This window comes from Odontesthes bonariensis, chromosome 1 (genome assembly GCF_027942865.1).
Source record: "Odontesthes bonariensis isolate fOdoBon6 chromosome 1, fOdoBon6.hap1, whole genome shotgun sequence".
NCBI classification, from domain to species: domain Eukaryota; kingdom Metazoa; phylum Chordata; class Actinopteri; order Atheriniformes; family Atherinopsidae; genus Odontesthes; species Odontesthes bonariensis.
In genome coordinates, this window is record NC_134506.1 from 7224277 (window position 1) to 7243437 (window position 19161).

Genomic DNA, 19161 nt, shown 5'->3' on the forward strand with positions numbered 1-19161 from the left:
CAGATCCCCTGAGAGGTGAACATATCTAACTGAAACTCCCCATCTGTTTCACTTCCAGTGATCACCAGACTGGCATGTGTCCTTGTTGTTATGGAATTTTCTATCCTTAGGTTACATGAGGTCACGTGTGGGCCTTGAGGTCCTTGGCAGTATTTATTGTTTGGCTTTGACTGGAAACAACAGGTGCCAGTCTATCTCAACACTGTGGTGGCCAGAGTTGAAGAGAGCGGTTGCCGCCTTCTTAGACATAATAGAAAACTGGCCGTTGACATTCACATTGGCGTAAACCAGGGATGTCCACATGTTGTGGATGTTTAATCTGATGGTTAATCTGAATCATGTGTGTTGAAGTAGGGAAACATCTAAAACCTGCAGGACAGCGGCCCTCGAGGACCAACTTTGGACTTTGGATTAAACAGACGGTAGTGTCTCCAGATTACATATATATGCTGACAATAACACCTGCATGGGAAAAAAACATTCTCTTTGGCCTAATTCTGGGCGTATAGTATTTGTGGTGTTATCTTGGGGTTTAAAGTATCCACCTGCATGAGTTGGGCAGAATGTGAGAATGACTCAGGCTTCTGATGTACTGTGAGAGTGTCTCCAATTCTCTTTGTCCAAGTGTCAATAAATATTACAGCATAAGACAGAGGCTCCTGAACACTTTTTCCCTCCTGACCTTACCATTGACCTTTGAATTCAGCAATTTCTCCACAACACCTGTGTTTTATTAAGTCTATGATAAGCTCCTTTGTCTTGGTGTTGAGGAGCAAGTGATTGTTCTGACACCAGGATGTGAGGGCCTGGACCTCCTCCCTGTCTTGTTGGTTCTCATCCCCACCACAGCGGTGTCATCTGCAAATTTGTATATTAAGTTTGTGTTATGAATGGCAGTGAGTGAAAAGTGAGTATAAGAACGCTGGTTATGGGACCAGGCCTACCTACAGTAAAGCTGTACTGAAAACCTGATCCATTTGTTTTTGTTACATGTCATAAAGAGGCGCAACAGCCTCCTGTGATTCCACATAACTCAGATTAAGAAGTGTGACTCCCAAATATGCAACTGTATATTGTGTTCTGTACTGTATTTTATATTACTTTATCTCATATTTACAGTATATATATATTTATATAATGTCATAGTGGAAGAAAATGTCACGATAGTGCAAATTTAAGTCATTTATTTTATATATGCACATCTTTTAACATCATACAGTATGCACAAACTGTATAACAAATCCACACATTTGGAGTGGAGAGCGGGTTGGTGTGGGCTCTGCAGGTACAGAGTGTTCTCCAGACTTGAACAGAGCGCAAAGATGGCCGTCATAACTCTTCATCCGTTGATGAGCTACTGTCCAAGTTTTCTTCCCCGGAGGAAGACTCATCTAAAGACACCATGTGCTGTCCCAGAATGCGCTGATATGTTGTGCGTGCTGCAGTCTGCTGAGCTTGAATTTTGCACAGTCTTCGTTTCAATACGCAGAGTAGTCCCTCACGTCCACTATCTGTCAATGCTGCAGTACTGCCTAAGATTATTTGATAGCAAATATTAAAAGAACTTGTTAGTTTTATCATTAGAAATCATCATTAAAAATATTTAAAAAAAAAAAAAAAAAAACATATATACATACCTGTGATTCCTTCAGAGAGCTGGGAGGAAAGCGTTTCAATCGTTCCAGCCATACTCCGCATGTACTCCCAGTGCTGCTTGATTTCACGAACCACAATTACCGCTTCTTCAAGTCTATTCAGCAGCATTACTTTGTCAAAAACTTTTTTTTTCTGGCTCATATCACCATGACCTGCAATTCATCACATCAAACACGTTAGCAATTATAGAAAGGTTTTAAGGTTTGTGCATGGGCAATCTTACACACTCAGTCTTACATTCCCAAGGCCAGGAGAAGTTGTCTTCAACCAAGAACTCATCAGGAGGAGGGAGTTTGTCAGCATCACCCACAACAGTGTTGTATTCAACAATGGCATCATCCAAAGCTTTCTTTTCTGCAGCAATCTTTTTTCTAAGTTGATAACTCCGCTTACTGCCAACTGAAGGATGAAACAAAATGATTGCGTGAAATTATAAATTTACAAGGTAATAAATCATTTTAAAAAAAATAGCTTTTATAGTCTCACCAGTCTGACGATAGAGCTGAAACTTGCGCTGCTTGATGCTCAAATATAGTCCTTCGATGGTCTTCTGCCTATCATTTTGAACAGTTGCTCCTTGTGAAGACAAGTAAAGTTGTGACAGAGTTCAGTGACGGAGGCAAAATTTATTCAGTACAAGCAACATTGTCAGAACCATAAATAATGTGAAAAAAAAAAACAATTTCAATTGATGTAATTTCCAATTAGTGAGTTCCAACAGAGTTCTGTAAATAAGCATAGTGAACAATCTTCTCCCTGTGCTACCTGTGGTCCACTGCTGAACATCACACACCTAGTGCTGGACTGCGTCTTCATGTATAGACAACTCGGTAGTGAGTTTTTGAAGGTCCTTCGTTGCGTCTGCAATCCTCTGTACAGTCTGTCAAAACAAATGCATTGTATAATTTTCTCCAAAAACAAAAATAAATTTTTTTTTTAATTAAAAAAAAAAGTCAATACCATACCTTGATGTATCTTTTAGCCAATGTCCAGTCAAGGTTTTCTGCCTTCCTCTTGTTCCAGCCACTTGCTTGGATCGTTAGCATGTCTGTGCGAACTTGACAAACAAACCACATTAGGCCAAGAAACCAGAAACTAAAAAAATTACACAATTTAGATGAAAAGATTATTTACCCGCTTTTGCCATGAACTTAGAACATATGGCTGCTCGAGAAAGGAAACTGTTGACTTGTTCAACTTCCTCTCCCATGGTTGTACCTGCTCCTTCTTGGTTACGTCCAGGCACGGACTGAGCGGTCTGGCATTCGGGCACATCTGCCCTGACAATGCTCATCGCGGCCCCGACAATACCCATCGCGGTCCCGCAGTCACGGTCGGTCATCACGCTCCCTCGTCATCCTAAAAAGTTCCTTCTTACTGACCTTTTAATGGCACCTTTTCGCTATTTATACCACTGAAATCGGTATACATTACACACTGACGGTGGGACCTTGATGATGTGTTTTATTATGGTTCATTTACATTTTTTTATTTTATCTGAATCTATCTTCGTACGATGTAATGTTTAAAATAAAAGAAATGTATATCTATCTATATTTTGAATGTGTTTGAGACAACTGGAGTAAAGCACTGCCTTGTGGGAATTTCATTTACCCGGCTCCCGCCAAAAAAAAATAGAACGTAGAAGATTCAACATTCTGTAGCTTGTTGGTCAAAGTAAGAGATAAACGGGGACGGTAGATGTCGCGGATGGATTACTTACAACAATTTAAAAAAAAATTAATCGAGGACCAGGAGGAGGTATTAAATGACAGAAAGGGGGAGCGGAGAAAATAGAATATGACGAAGTTTTGTCTCTGCAATCACCAAGAAATATGTTCACAATGGGATAGCAACTACACAAATATGGATATTAACAAGATGTGTTGCATAGACGCTACGAACAAGACAAGGTAGGGGCCGAAGGATTTCCACTAACCACTGGGTCTCTCTCGAGTGGACAGCGATCTAAAGAAGGGACTTTTGCATATAAACACAGGGTGCAGGAGCGAAGTGGACATCAAAAACAAGTGGACGATTGTGTGTGTGTGTGTCTGTCTGTCTGTGCGTGCGTGCAGGAAAGTTTGATGCCCAGTGCCTGTTGTTTCTAGTTTGAAGCTTAATTTCGGTTTCTGAAACTTGAGTTTTGGATGTGGATTTGGTGCGCTGTCACCAATGTTTCTATTGAAGGTGCGCATCACCATTTTTCTATATGTCTGTGTGTTGCAAGTAATTACTACTGCGAATCGCCTCATCATTCCATCTTCTTTGCCTATTTATATGACATTGCGCGTCAATAAATGCTTACAGTATGCGTCATGTGGTGAAGTGTGTGTGTGTGGGGGGGGGTGGGGTGTTGTTGTTGGCAAATGCTGGTCTACGGGGCCGCTTGTGGGTGCAAAATGCCAGGGCCATTTTTTTACCCCAGTCCGTCACTGGTTACGTCCTCCCCACTTCAACTACAAAACATTTAATTAATTGTTACACTTTGACAAAACATAAGACTGGGGGATTTATAGGGGGTATTATAAAAACAATTTGTCAATAATTACCTCACACATTCATGAATGTGCTTTAGCATGCATAATTGAAAGAAATGGGCGCATGTTCAACAGGTCTTGTAGCTCTGGACAGAAACGGACAACCCTCTCCAGATATGGCCAGTATTTGCAGACTACGTCAGAGCAAAAGAGCTTCACAGTCGGTGATGCCAACTGTTTCTGAAGATATAACGGGTATGCAAATATTTCACCACGGAACATATTCAGTCCTTTGAGCAAGACCCCATGACGGCAGACCGCAACTTCAACACCTTCCTCATCCAATTTGCTTGCCGACTTGCTTGCAGACTCTCGTGCTGCCACCCATTGACCTGTACCACAAGTCCCTTTTGCAGGATTCTAAAAAGAGATGAAAGCAGACATATGTAGATAAACTCAAACTGTATGAATAAAGCTGTAAATGTCAATGTTGTAGTCATAGAAAATAAAAATTGTAAGTAGACTGCAAGTGTTTATCAAAATTTAAAAATAAAATGTAAATTTACATGTTTGGTTGTCCCATGGATGTAGTCAACAAAGGAGGACCCTTCAGCATCCTTGGCCAGAAACACACCATCGAAAAATCCATCAGGTCTTAAAAAAAAAAAAAAAAAAAATAGAAAGGATTAAAATGACAATTACAGTAGCACTGTAGAATTTATATGGAACAGAATTCTACACACCCCGGTTGGCTCTTGAAGCGGTAAAGTTTCCGATTTCCATCCACTGCAACTGCCAGCATGGAGGGTGTACATGCAGGACACTGAAAATGCTGCACCTGAGACAGCCTTTCCACTTCATATTTGGCATAGGTCCATTCCAGAAATGACTTCTGCATAGTATCCCCACATATCTTGCCGCTCTAAAAGCAAAACATAAAAGGCATGAGGACAGGGTATATCTGTTCTCTGACCCTGCATTCTGCATTCAATTCCAATAAGCCTGCACCCCCTCAGCAAACTTGGTTGTTTTCTTGAACAACATCTTGTACTCACCCGACGAAAGCCTTTTGTGCGATGTTCTAGCATGCTAACAAAAGCTTGCCGTGACATTCCTGGGGCAGTGATCTTGAGATCCTCGTATGTACTGAACAAATCCACAGTGTACAAAGTGTCAAAATTGTCTGTGGCTGGCCAATAACCACTATCAACCAGATCACCTATGTCCACTGACCAGGACTTTCCACAGGGGCAGCTGATACGTGGGAGGGACAGATTGTAACGGCCTGAATATCAAAAGAAAAGTTATTCCAAAACACAAGGAATATAAAAAGTTGATACTGTATGAAAAGACTATTTTGGAAAATCCTTACCATTCATTCCAATCAAAATTACTTGCTTTCCTTGGGAAACACTCATTTGCCCAGTAGAACAATCACAGCATGATTGGTAAGATGCACTCTAGGAATGAAATGAGAACACTTCACATAATAAATAATTGGAAAATAAGGGTGTTCTTTCAGGGTGATATAACTTAATAATATTGTATTTAACACATTTTAATTACAAAATAGCCTATATAGTTATTAACAATGGTTACCTTTTTCATGGTAGGAGAATTTTCCTCCCTCATCTTCCTTGATGTATGTGGAAGGTGACAATGGCCTAAAAAAAACCCTCTATCATAGATGTTCTGTTATGGAGTGCCATAGACTCATGTGTTGTAATATCACATGCAGTACAGTAACGTGGTCTTGGCAAACAATCTCTGCATGTAACTACTGCAAGCTTTTGTCCACAGTGTTGGCATAATCCCTGTTTAGGCCTCTCTGATGATAACATCTGGTTAACCATAAAGGGCCTTAACATAGTCCACTTTTGCAAGGCTGAACTTTGCCTTTCCTTCCACTGTGATGAGACGGGTTCTTCAGCAGGACATCCCAAGAGATCTTGTACTTCTTGGATAAGGGAGTCTAAAAGACAAAGGAGAAAATCTGCTGTAAAGTAAGGTTCAATGTAGCTAAGCACAACAAGTGAAGAAAAAAAAAACAAGTAGGGAGAAGAAGAAAAGTAACCTAAGTTTTGGATGGTCTCTGTCTCTTGTCCATATGTCGAAGAACAGGAAGGTTCTGTGCTCCCAGATGTCACTGCCACAGTATAAAGATTCATTTTGTAATTAATAATTTAGTTTTTTATATATATACATATATATATATATACATATATATATATATATATATATATATATAAAAAATATATAAGAACAATTAGCTTGAAGACCACCAACCAGTGACGTGTCCCCGTTTCCGTTTCTCCCCAGTCCTCTGTCTTTTATGGAGAGGTTGGCCGTCCTCATCTTCCTCAAGCCAAACAACCTTTTCTCTCCGAGTTTCAGACCCTGTCGCTGACTCTTTACTTTGACTCTGACGTGAAACACACCACTTTAATATCAGGCAATAGCAGCATCCGTATGAACAGGCAACTGTAAAAAAATGTTTCCATACATACAACTTTCTGGCGAGACATATTTAATATTACATAATAACTTCAAATCGCCTCCAGGGGTGTCAAACTCATTGTCAACGAGGGCCACAGCAGCATAATGGTTGTGAGAATTTATTATGTATTCAACTTACAAATATTATATATGCATTTACATTGATGTAAAAATAAATGTTCAGTTTGAAACCCACATTACTTGAATCGGTGTTCAAAATATTTAAGCAAATAAAGAAAAATATGTGACGTTCAATCGGATTGGATCTGCACCCTCTGTCTGACAAAGGATTATGGGTAGTGTAGGCCTTTCCGCCATCCAAAACATACGAATAAAACTTTATTTATCAGAATCGATGGAGAAAAAATTAAAAATTAAAAATTCTGAGGGCAACGACAATCTATCTTATTATTGAATTTTCAGTGAAACTTTGACACGTTTGTGTTGAGAAATGTTGTTGATATCATTAAAAGAAATCCTTAAAATAGTGAGAAAAATACTTCCGGGCAGAGGTTCCTCGGTTTACCAATCAGATATAAGCTCAGTGTGGTGTATCGAGATTTTTTCCCGGAGCCGTAAACCGCAAGTCAAAGGAGAAGGTAGCTGTGTTCGAAACCGCCTACTACATACTTGCAAACGGCATACTCATTCAATCAGACAGTATGCTGTATGGTGCCACTAAAGCTAGCCGCAGCGAGTAAGGCACTTCCGGTTATTTTCACAAAATAAAATACCCGTTGCCTTTTATTATAGGGAAAGCCATTACGATACAATTGGTGCTTTTGTTTTGAAACAGGAAGTGAACCTACCCTCGTAACTAGCATAGATATGGTAGCCGGTAGCTAGCTTGAAACTGCCGTTTTGACAGGAAATGACGATCGGCGACGTCACGTTATGTTGCATGCTGGGTAGTTTGAGTATGAGTAGTAATCTCATGATGTATACCCAACATTTCGGCGAATCTAGTATGCATCCGGGAACTTAAAAAACGTTAAAGTTAGTGGGAGTAGTAGGCGATTTCGAACACAGCCTGTATTACCGTTGTTGTAGCTGAAAAAAAATCTCGAGCATGCGCAGAACGCAATGTCCAATTCACCACGTGCTTCACTAGTCTAAAATCACGTTTAGTGTGACTGTAAACCAAGTTATCTCGGTGTCTTAATCCGACCACGAGTAACAATTTCAGCAATTTCTCTTCAGATTAAGGTGTATACATCCATTTAATAACTCATTCTTATTGTAATTCAGCCCTTAATCCGATTTTTACAGTGCCCTGTAACTCCACTGAGTATGCGCCATTATCAAACGCCTAGGGGCGTATTGACAAAGCGCATATACACAAATTTGGATGTTGTCCAGAGTTTTGCCTTGTCGATCCTGGTTTAGCTTCGCTGACCACACACGCCTCCTTTCCTCTGATAAATGTATTTTTTGGCAGTCTATAAAACTCCAAATGTTTTGAACGGTCTGACCGAGTACCCCCAAAATGGCGACTGCCGAATTGATGACAAAAACTCAGGTAGAAATTCAGTAAAAATAACTCGGCACCCACATTTCTTAAAGCTGCCATCGGCATGTTTTCAAAATTCTGTGTCTAAAGTCGGAAAATTCGAACTGATACAACTTTCAGGTCCCTCCCCCTCTGTGGACGAGGTTGTGCACGTGAGTTCACACCAGTGTGCGCGCACACAAGCTGGGGGCAGACTCACGCTCAGCATGGAAGACGTGGTTGGTGACTGTTCTGCTCAGATAATAGATAAATAATAAACCTAACGTGATTGGTTAAAAACAGCCGGGAGCGCTCGATTTTTGCAAGCACAATTACAGGCTTTAGAGGGAGCTACAGAATTCGGGATTTTTCCTAAACAGCCTATTTAATATTCTACTTCCAGAATCCCATGACAGTTCAAGCTAATATGACTAAAAAAAAGTTGCCGACGGCAGCTTTAAAGCCATAATGTGTAATATTTCACGTTGTCTATTAACAAATTTGAGTCTTATCATTCACAAGTATTACCTCAATCGTTATTAATTACCTCCATCACAAAAGTGCAGTGTTCTTATATTCTTTATATTCAGCATACGAATGTACATAAGAGTGTTACACTCCAATGAATGTCTCATTTTCCGTTTCCACATTGGAAACGGAAAATGCGAAGCTGATGACATGTCCTTCTACAAATCCCGTAGTTTTAAAATGGCAGAGCAACATGGAGACATTCATTGTCCGTGAAATATTACACATTATAGCTTTAAGAAAGGAAGATATTAAAGAAGATATTTTTCTTACCTCACATTCTCCCAAAAGCATGTCGGCAAGAAATAACTCATCGGTGTTTACCTGTTTAAAATACCTGACTGAGCCAGCTGCGGGGCCCTTTTAACCTTTTTTTTTTCTTTTTTTTTCTTTTTTTCAACTTTATTGACAGCGACAAACTGATAGACATGACCTGCTTGCGCATGCGTTATACAGATATGGTGCAGCTATCTCTTAATGATCTTTTAAAATATTTCTCGTTTGTTATCCGGGATTAGATGTACGACCCCTCATTAAATGTTTACAGCAAATAATATCATTAACAAATACAAATCATCAGACAATATGCAACGAGGTGGCCTAGCAGCGATAGCAGCGTCCATAGCAACCACCATGAGCCCCAGCTAATATGTATTGTCCTAGTTGAGTTGCCGTACTGTGCCTGATCCGCTCGCGAATGCGGCATACAGATTTGGTGTAGCTATATTTTAATAAGCTTTTTAAATATTTTTCTCGTTTGTTATCCGGGACCCCTTATTAACGTTTACATCAAATAATATAATTAACAAATACAAATCATTAGATAATATGCAACCTAGTGGCCTAGCAGAGATAGACTACAAGCATGTCTTCAGACTACAAGCATGTCTTAAAGACATAAAGACCTGGATGACTCAGAACTGTCTGCTTCTAAATTCAGACAAAACTGAAGTCGTTATCTTTGGACCTGAGCGCTCTAGGGAGAAATTGTCTAGCTATATAGTTACTCTAGATGGTATTTCCTTGGCTTCTAGTTCTACAGTGAGCAACCTTGGAGTTATTTTTGACCAGAACTTATCATTTGACTCACATATAAAACAGGTTTCTAGGACTGCCTTCTTTCATCTTCGTAATATTGTTATAATCAGGAACTTCCTGTCTCAGAGTGATGCAGAAAAACTAGTCCATGCATTTGTTACTTCAAGATTGGACTACTGTAATTCTTTATTATTGGCCTGTCCCACATGTTCTCTGAAAAGCCTTCAGTTGATCCAAAATGCTGCAGCCAGAGTTCTGATGAGAACTAACAGGAGAGATCATATTTTCTCCAGTTTTAGCTTCTCTTCATTGGCTCCCTGTTAAATTCAGAATAGAATTTAAGATTCTTCTCCTTATATATAAAGCTCTTAATGACCAAGCTCCATCATATCTTAAAGATCTCATTGTAAGATATTTTCCTAACAGAGCACTTCGTTCCCAAACTGCAGGTTTACTTGAGGTTCCCAGAGTTTCTAAAAGTAGAATGGGAGGCAGAGCCTTCAGTTATCAGGCCCCTCTCTTGTGGAATAAGCTGCCAGTAAATGTCCGGGAAGCAGACACCCTTTCCACTTTTAAGACCAGGCTTAAAACTTTCCTTTTTGATAAAGCTTATAGTTAGGGACAGTGTTGGTCAAGTTACTTTTAAAAAGTAATTAGTTATAGTTCCTTGTTACTGCTCCTAAAAAGTAATTGAGTTAGTAACTCAGTTACCACATTGTAAAAGTAATTAGTTACTCAGCAAAGTAACTGTGGCATTATTTTTTGTGTTCTATAACGCTGTTATGTTCTGTAACATCTTTAACATTAAATATGTTTATATTAACTGATTGAATTCATTCAAGGAAAACACAAAAAACTTGTGCTAAAGGAAAAAAATGGACCAGACTCAGTGAATATTTCCCTATACTCCCTATATAGAAGATCTAAAAACACAGTAATTTAGAACATTCGGTATTTATTTGAACTCAATAGATTGCAGCCTGCCATATGATGCATAGAAATAAATTAATAAATAAATTCTGACCAGAAAAATCGAGTGTTGTTTGTTTTCGAGTGGCTCCGTCTCCTTCGCTGGGGCTCACGTTAGCTGCATTTGGGCTTGGGGTTGGGTTAGCAGCTGCAGAAGCAACAAGTGCTTCATATTCGCATGGGTTGATGGAAGGTGCTTCATTAGATTTGAGTTACTTGAGGCAGACGTGGATAAAGTTTTTTTCCCTGGGCATAGCGTGCATGTTACATACACATTCTTGCCTTTTATCTCCACGGGTGAGAAGTAGTGCCAGTAATTACCGGAGCCGTACAGCTCTGGTAATTCCAGTTAGAGAACGATACCTGTGAACTTCCCTGGTTTGTCGCCGCTGTCTTGTGTGTGTTTAGCGCGTGCAGTGAGACAACGCAAGTAGGTCATCCGCCCACCCAGCCAATCATCATCGCATTTGCAACGGTGTCATCATCCCCAACCCCTGCTCTCTCCAGGCAGCAGGCAGCTGATGTGTAGCCGAAAGCCTACAACCAAATTGTAGTAACGTGCCACTTTATATTCTCAGTAACAATAACGGCGTTGTAACGATGGGGAAAGTAATTAATTAGATTACTCCGTTACTGGAAAAATAATGCCGTTAGTAACGCCGTTATACTTAAACGCCGTTACTCCCAACACTGGTTAGGGATGGCTCAGGTGATCCTGAAACATCCCATAGTTAAGCTGCTATAGGCCTAGACTGCTGGGGGGCCTCATCTGTCACACCTTTCCTCACTTTACTCTCTTTATGTATATGTGACAGTATTGTGGTCATTAACTCGTGTTTCCCTGTTCCAACAGATATCCTTTGAATGGTGTTACAGTGCCGCCGCGGCCCCTTCCCCCCCTCCCCCCCTCCCCCCTTTCTGTCTTCTCAAACCCCAGCTGGTCGAGGCGGATGGCCACCCTTCCTGAGTCTGGTTCTGCCAGAGATTTCTTCCTGTTAAAAGGGAGTCGTTTCTCTCCACAGTCGCCTCAGGCACGCTCAGGCCAGGAGATTGGACCGAAAAAGAAAAAGTTTTCAGTGCAATCTGTTGGTTTCCTTAGCTAGAAAATTGTTTTGAATTGGCTCTATATGAACGAATTGGATTATTTTATGAATAATTATGATTACAATTAATTGAATTCCAATTGGCTTGAATTGGACTTATTATCTAAGTGCCTTGAGATGACATTTGTTGTATTTGGCGCTATATAAATAAAAAAACAAGAAACAAGATAGCAGCGTCCATAGCAACCACCTTAACAACGGTGCAAATCGTTGCATTGCAACGATTTTCTAAAGAGATACTAAAATCTTCGTAGAAACTAATAAAAGGAAGGTTGTCTACATTCTCTGATAGAAGATTATGAAAATATAATGCAAACTTCTCGTCAGAAATGTCATCTAAATGTATGTAAATGTGGATGGTAGTGGAGTGTCCGCCATTTTTTTTGTTTTTACCGGGGGGAAACTTGACGGTCACGTGACCAGTGCCTAGGCCAATGTAAATGAATAGGCCACAGTAAGTATGTCACAATGTTAGAGCCTTTATCGTGAATATACCACGTATTCCCCCGTGGACCAACGTAGGTATTACATGCTTTGCTGTGAGACTGGGTTGAGAATGGATAAATATGAAGGACAAAGGAGTTTGAACTTGTTTTGACTAAAGGAATTTGTGTTTATAAGCAAAAATCCGAATTTCATCTTAACTCCGCAAAGGAAGGCTATTCCTGTGTTTCTTTCTCATACAAGGTCATTTAAAGAGGTTTATGCATGGAACCTACTTAGAATGTATATATATGAAGGACAAAGGAGTTTGAACTTGTTTTGACTGAAGGAATTCATTTTATAGCAAAAATACCAATGTCGCCTTAAAGGGATAGTTCGCCTCTTTTGACATGAAGCTGTACGACATCCCATATTATTTATGAACATTTTCCTACCCCCTGCTGCGTCCTGTGAGCCGAGTTACAGCCTCTTTTTGGCGGTGACGTAAGTTCTCCGGCTAGTTGGCTGGGGCTTTTAAAATAAAGCGTTTTGCTTCTGAAAATAATATGTCACCAGTAGACTGAGGCTTTGTGGGGAAGTGACTGTTTATGGACTGATGTGTGGTGGACTGGCATTGTCAAAGATAACTTTGTACATGGACTGATGCAACTTGGACTTTTAACTTATACATTGAGGAAATGTGGGGACTGTTGAGTCTTTGGGGGTGTGTGTGTGTGTGTGTGTGGGGGGGGGGGGGTGCTTTACGTCCACAGCTGATAATAATGAGTCCGACGATTGAGACTGGTGGCTGATTGGTTGGCCACAGGGCGGGCCTTCCAAGTGTGAGGGAGGTGGGCCGGCATCTACCTGAGGAGAAAAGGGAGACAAAGGGGAACACGGGAGATCGTTTTTTGGGGACAAGCCAGCGGAGCGGACGAGGAGTCAGGAGCCTGAGGAAGGCCAGCGACGGTGAGGGATCCAGCTCGCCCGTTCGGAGCGACAGGATGGAGACGTATCGCAAGCCTAAGCTGCCATATCCACACGTCGAGAGCACATGCTATATATCTTAAAGATCGCGTTTTGTTTTTTTATATCACCCGTAAAAAGCGCCCCTTTTCCTCCTTACGGGACGCGCTGTATAATGCTTGAGCTATGGCAAGCCTAAAGTGCCATATTGCGCATGTAAGTATCACGTTAAGATTGCAATTCACCCGCTAAAAGCGCCTGTTTCACCGAATTTTCGCCCGCTTTTTACGTCCGCAATGATGGTTCCGCACAACGCGCGTCTAGGTAACGATGCCCGTAAGGAACGCGCGTGTTGACCTGACAATACGCGCGTTCAAGACGTGCGTTTTCCTAATATGATAATAATGTCCTTCCTTCTTTTCCGACAGCCAATGCATTTGAAGTGGTTGCGCCCAATCGCTGATCAAGACAGCCAGACCAAGATAGTTCTGCACAGATCTGCTTTGTTGAAAACTCTGCACAGATCTCTGTGTGGCAATGTTGCCAAAGTTCACTGCATTGTCGTTTTACAAAGCTTTAATTTTAGGAATACAACTCCTACACATGCACTTCGCTGTTATTTTGAATCCATTTCCATGCATTTGTTCGTGTAAAAGTGTTTTTCATCGACATACATTGCTGACTAATGTTTTGTGCGTTAGAGTTGGTACTTGGAGTAGTTCCTCTCAAAACAACAAAGTGGTGGTACAGTGGTTAGAGTGACTGCCTGGCATGCAAATATCTTGCGTCAGTGCAGGTTCGAATCCCGCAGTGGTAATTTCAAGTTTTCCCCTCATACTCTCTCTTGTCTCTAACCAAGCCCGTTTCTTAAGTTTTTTTTTCTTTAGGCTATCCCTTGGCCAAAGGCCAGCGACCATGTTTCAACATGCCTCTTAAAATAGCACCTTCGAATCCCGTGTGAACTCTTGCTTACATGAGTTGTGTTATCTGTAATCAATCAGGAGCAGTGGCTCTATAAACTTCAATGAACTCTCGCTAAAATTTAAGTTACTGTTATTAGGCCGTAAGGTGAACCTCGAAAACTCCTTCAGAACACCAGGCTTGTTCCACGCTCTACGTACCAAACACGCTTCAGCTCATAAAAAGATTGAGTTATGTTGAGGTTTAAAAAAAGTTTCGCCGCTCAGAACACAGTACTTTTTTAGTTCGCAACGTTTAAAGGAATAACTAGTGCCTGGCAAGGCGTATGTACATATTCGGCAGGCGTAATAACAGTTTGGCTCGCGAGAGGTGCCACGGTTGAAACGTCATCAGAATGGACGAATCGGATAGCTGGTATGTCAGCTGAGCTGGTAAACAGCACCGCAGTAGCAGCGCGATCATCCAGCAGTACCGAAGAAGACGACATTTCGACCGAAAGATTTGTTACATGCACATATCTTCTGTTAAGCATGAGGAAACACAGAATTTCACCTGCACAAGGTGGAATGGAAGGAATCAGAAGGAACAAATAAAGAAGCACTTGCTGAGTTCTTATACGATGCGTGGCCACATGCTGATCTTACAGCAGTGGGAAGAAACCTCAGCTTGTACATAGCACATCAACACCAATGTCACTATGTGACTGTACTGGAAGGTGTGCAGTCTGTTCATGCTGTGGAAGACCTGCAGTGTGACCACGAAGAATGTGACACTGGTGTTTTTGCATGCACAACATGCTGCACAGGAACATAAGACTGTCATTATTAAGAGCCCTGACACTGATGTAGCAGTCATTGCTGTGAGTGCAGAAAGAATTGCCATGCAGCTTGTACTTTTTCACAGGGATGGGCAACAGAACACGCATAATGGACATTACCAAGGTGTCATCAGCTCTCGGAGCCAGTGTGTGTTCAGCCTTGATTGGGATCCATACATTCACTGGGTGTGACACCACAAGGCAAAAAGAAGACATTTGCTGTGGCATGCAAGAAAGTTGTCTACCTGAAGGCTTTCAGAAATCTGGGGACTGAATTTAACTTGGACCACCCTACATTTGCATTACTTTGCAAATATGTATGCCATTTGTACGATCAGCCAACCGCAGAAAACATCAATGAGGCTAGGTACAAAGCTTTCTGTATGGCATCATCAGCCTTGCCAGAATTATCTATCCCCCCAACAAGTGATGCCCTCCACCAGCACTGCAAAAGGGCAAATTATCAGGCTAAAATAATGAGGTCATGTGTAAAGCAAAAGATAGGCACTCCACATCCCGCTGGACATGGTTGGCATCTGGAAGATGGAAATCTTCAAGTGACATGGATGACAAGAAATCCAGCACTGACAGTGAGGAATAGTGTGTGTGTGTGTGCTTTTTTTTTTTTACCTCTATTCTATTCCATTTGTATCATTCCTTTTATTATGGTTATGTATATATGTATATAAGTTTATGCCAGTTGATGTAAATGCCAGTTGATGTGTATACCCTACTTGTTTTGACTTTTTTATGTGTTGCATAGTTATTAGTGAATAAATCAATAAATGAATACCTGAATGGTCCTTATCATTGATAATTAGAATTATTTCCACTCATTAATAAAAAATGACAACATGAAAAGGTAACCTTATTATCCACTTGCACAATAGTTGTTTGTACTATAAATAAAGCACTGTTTGGAATTAATTTAGCCCACGTTACAAACACGTGGGTGGTTATCAATAATTATTGGAATTCCATTAATTGATCAAAATGACAACATGAAAGGTCACTTGCATAATTGTGCTTCGTGCTGTAAATAAAGCACTATTTAGAATTTATTTGGCTCAATTCAGAAATACATGAATGAGCATTATCGTTGATAATTATTATTTTATGTTCACTTTAAAATGATATTTTGCGAGATTCCTTTCTGTAGGTTAGATTTGACAGCACCAGGCAGGTTGTCATTTTTCCAGTTTGTTGTCGTAAATCGGCAACGTGATTGGTCTAGCGCGGTCACGTGGTGTCTTGTGATGTCAAAATCGTCATTCAGCCGAGGAAAATATTTCTTCAGAAAACGTCTCGGTTTAAAAAAAGTACAGGATTCTGTGACGCGTAACTTTTTTTATAAGTGCAAAATAACTTGGTCATTTTTATCAGCGAACGGGCATGTAGTTCGGAGAGCACGGAGCGAGCCTAAACGAAAACGGGGTTCACCTTACGGCCTATGTGTTATCTGTAATCAATCTGGAGCAGTTGCTCCATACATTTCAATTATGCACCCCCCATCAAATTAAGCTGTATCTAGTTTTTATGTGGTATTGGACAAAAATGATTTATTTTTCATATCCATCTGTTCCTGTTAACGGGCCTAACTATTCTATAAGGAGTAGCCACACTGAACTTACCATTATCCAGGAGATGTTCCAGCTTGACTATCATGTTTTATTCAGCTTCAAATTAATTCAATGCCCATCAGAAAACATGTAAAATTACCAATGACTAAACTAACAATATAGCCTGTGTTTATGTGTACATGTAGTTCATAATGCTGAAGGAACTGAACCAGAAAAAAAATATTTATTTATATTTACAATATTAACAGTCTTTCTCACTCCCTCCGCCCCACCTTCTGAGCTGCATGTAGAACAGCACTCATTTGTGTGAGGTGATCTTAATGTAGGTGATCTTAATGTGAGCTTAATGCAGAAAAAAATTCATGTTAGGGTCAGTGACAAGGATTTGCATAATGAGAAATTATACAATGTTCCACTGCACTATTCTAAATGCTTCCACCAGGTTTGCTAAAATATATATTTTGGTTTTCTGTGTGTTTCATGCTATGTAAAAAATGCCCGATTGCCCCTGAATATGTCAAATGACAATAAAACACGGCAATAAAAAGTGTAATATAAGTGCGGTTGTTAGCTAATATCATTCCATCCTTTGAAAATTGATTTTGTTGGGATTACTTTCAAAATTTGAGCCCAATGATCGTTGTGGCATTGTCATCTTTCTATAATTTGCGGAACCATCATTGCGGACGTAAAAAGCGGGCAAAAATTCGGGGAAACGGGCGCTTTTAGCGGGTGAATTGCAATCTTAACGTGATACTTAGATGCGCAATATGGCACTTTAGGCTTGCCATATTGAGCACACGTGCCGAAATACACCACGCGTCCTCTAGACATCTAGGCACAGTGTACAGTTGCAACACTGACAGCATTGTCCGACGCAAGGCACAAGAAGATGTCCAGTCCAAATGGTTTTCTGTCACTGTTCCTCAGTGGTGGAATAAGGTACCAGTTCCTACAAGAGCAGAGTCATCCCTCTCAACCTTCAAGAAGCCAGTGAAAACTCATGTCTTCTGAGAAAGCCTGTTTGACACTTAAACATAGGCCCTAAGTAGTTCTGCTCACCTCGTGACTGTAGGGTGTTTTTCTTCCCCAAGTTTTTAGCTTCTTGTCTTAAGCCACTGCTTTTAACATCTTTGTGTGCCTAAATTGCCTTGTATGTGTCTTATTATTTTATGCTACATCATTTTATCATGTGTTGGACATTGCTGTCAGTGTTGCAACTGTACACTGCACCTAAATGTCCTGTTTATTTAAATTTGCTGTGTTACCCTTATTATTTTAGGCTACATCTTCTATTACCATGTGTTGGACGATGCTGTCAGTGTTGCAACTGCACACTGCGCCTATGTCTTTGTATATTATATACATTTTGCTTCTTAACACTTTTAATGCATCTTATTTCTTATGCTACATCTTCTTGTACCTTGCGTCGGACAATGCTGTCAGTGTTGCAACTGTACACTGTGTCTAGATGTCTAGAGGACGCGTGGTGTATTTCGGCACGCGTGCTCAAGCATTATACAGCGCGTCCCGTAAGGAGGAAAAGTATCGCAAGCCAAAGCTGCCATATCCACACGTCGAGAGCACGCGCTATATATCTTAACGATCGCGTTCTGTTTTCTTATATCACGCGTGGTATAAGGACACCCGTAAAAAGCGCCCCTTACGGGACGCGCTGTATAATGCTTGAGCACGCGTGCCGAAATACACCACGCGTCCTCTAGATGCTCACCTCGTGACTGTAGGGTGTTTTTCTTCCCCAAGTTTTTAGCTTCTTGTCTTAAGCCACTGCTTTTAACATCTTTGCGTGCCTAAATTGCCTTGCATGTGTCTTATTATTTTATGCTACATAATTTTACCATGTGTTGGACATTGCTGTCAGTGTTGCAACTGCACACTGCGCCTATGTCTTTGTATATTATATATAATAAAACATAATAATCAAGCTGGAACATCCCCTGTGTAAAGGTAAGTTCAGTGTGGCACTGGCCATCTAGAGGACACGTGGTGTATTTCGGCACGCGTGCTCAAGCATTATACAGCGCGTCCCGTAAGGGGCGCTTTTTACGGGTGTCCTTATACCACGCGTGATATAAGAAAACAGAACGCGATCGTTAAGATATATAGCGCGTGCTCTCGACGTGTGGATATGGCAGCTTTGGCTTGCGATAGAAAAGGGGCGCTTTTTACGGGTGTCCTTATACCACGCGTGATATAAAAAAACAAAACGCGATCTTTAAGATATATAGCGTGTGCTCTCGACGTGTGGATATGGCAGCGTTGGCTTGCGACAGCTTAGGCTTGCGATAACGGACAGCCGTGCCGCCGCCCTGTCGCTCGGACCCCGCCGGTGGTGTTCCAGGGCGGTTTGAAGACAGTAGTTGATTCGTTCGATTCTCTCGGTCGCGGCCCCCGAACGAGAGCGGACATTGAACTTCCTCATCCCGCTGTGCAGGCAGCGACCACTACCCCTGCGTCTCGCCGTGACATTGTATGCCAGGCAATTAGTGCCACTCCGGGTTAAATTCATATTTAAATTGTCTATACCCCCCTACAGTGGCACGACGCTGAAGTTGGCATCCGATTCGCCAGCCTCCGATTCGCGCATTAAAGGGGTGGGCATAAAGGGCCATTTTACTGCTTTTTTTTGCATTTTGATCGACCAAAACAAGGTCCTGTATGGAAACTACAAAAG

General features: G+C 41.0%; 1 long non-coding RNA gene across 1 annotated transcript; it reads right to left on the minus strand.

Annotated features, from left to right (window-relative positions):
- Nucleotides 1-2040: 2040 nt before the first annotated feature.
- LOC142384128 (uncharacterized) lies at nt 2041-2455 on the minus strand. Its single transcript, XR_012770020.1, has 3 exons — nt 2422-2455; nt 2143-2232; nt 2041-2055 (listed from the first exon to the last, which is right to left on the minus strand). It is a non-coding gene; the product is annotated as an uncharacterized LOC142384128 (long non-coding RNA).
- Nucleotides 2456-19161: the final 16706 nt, after the last annotated feature.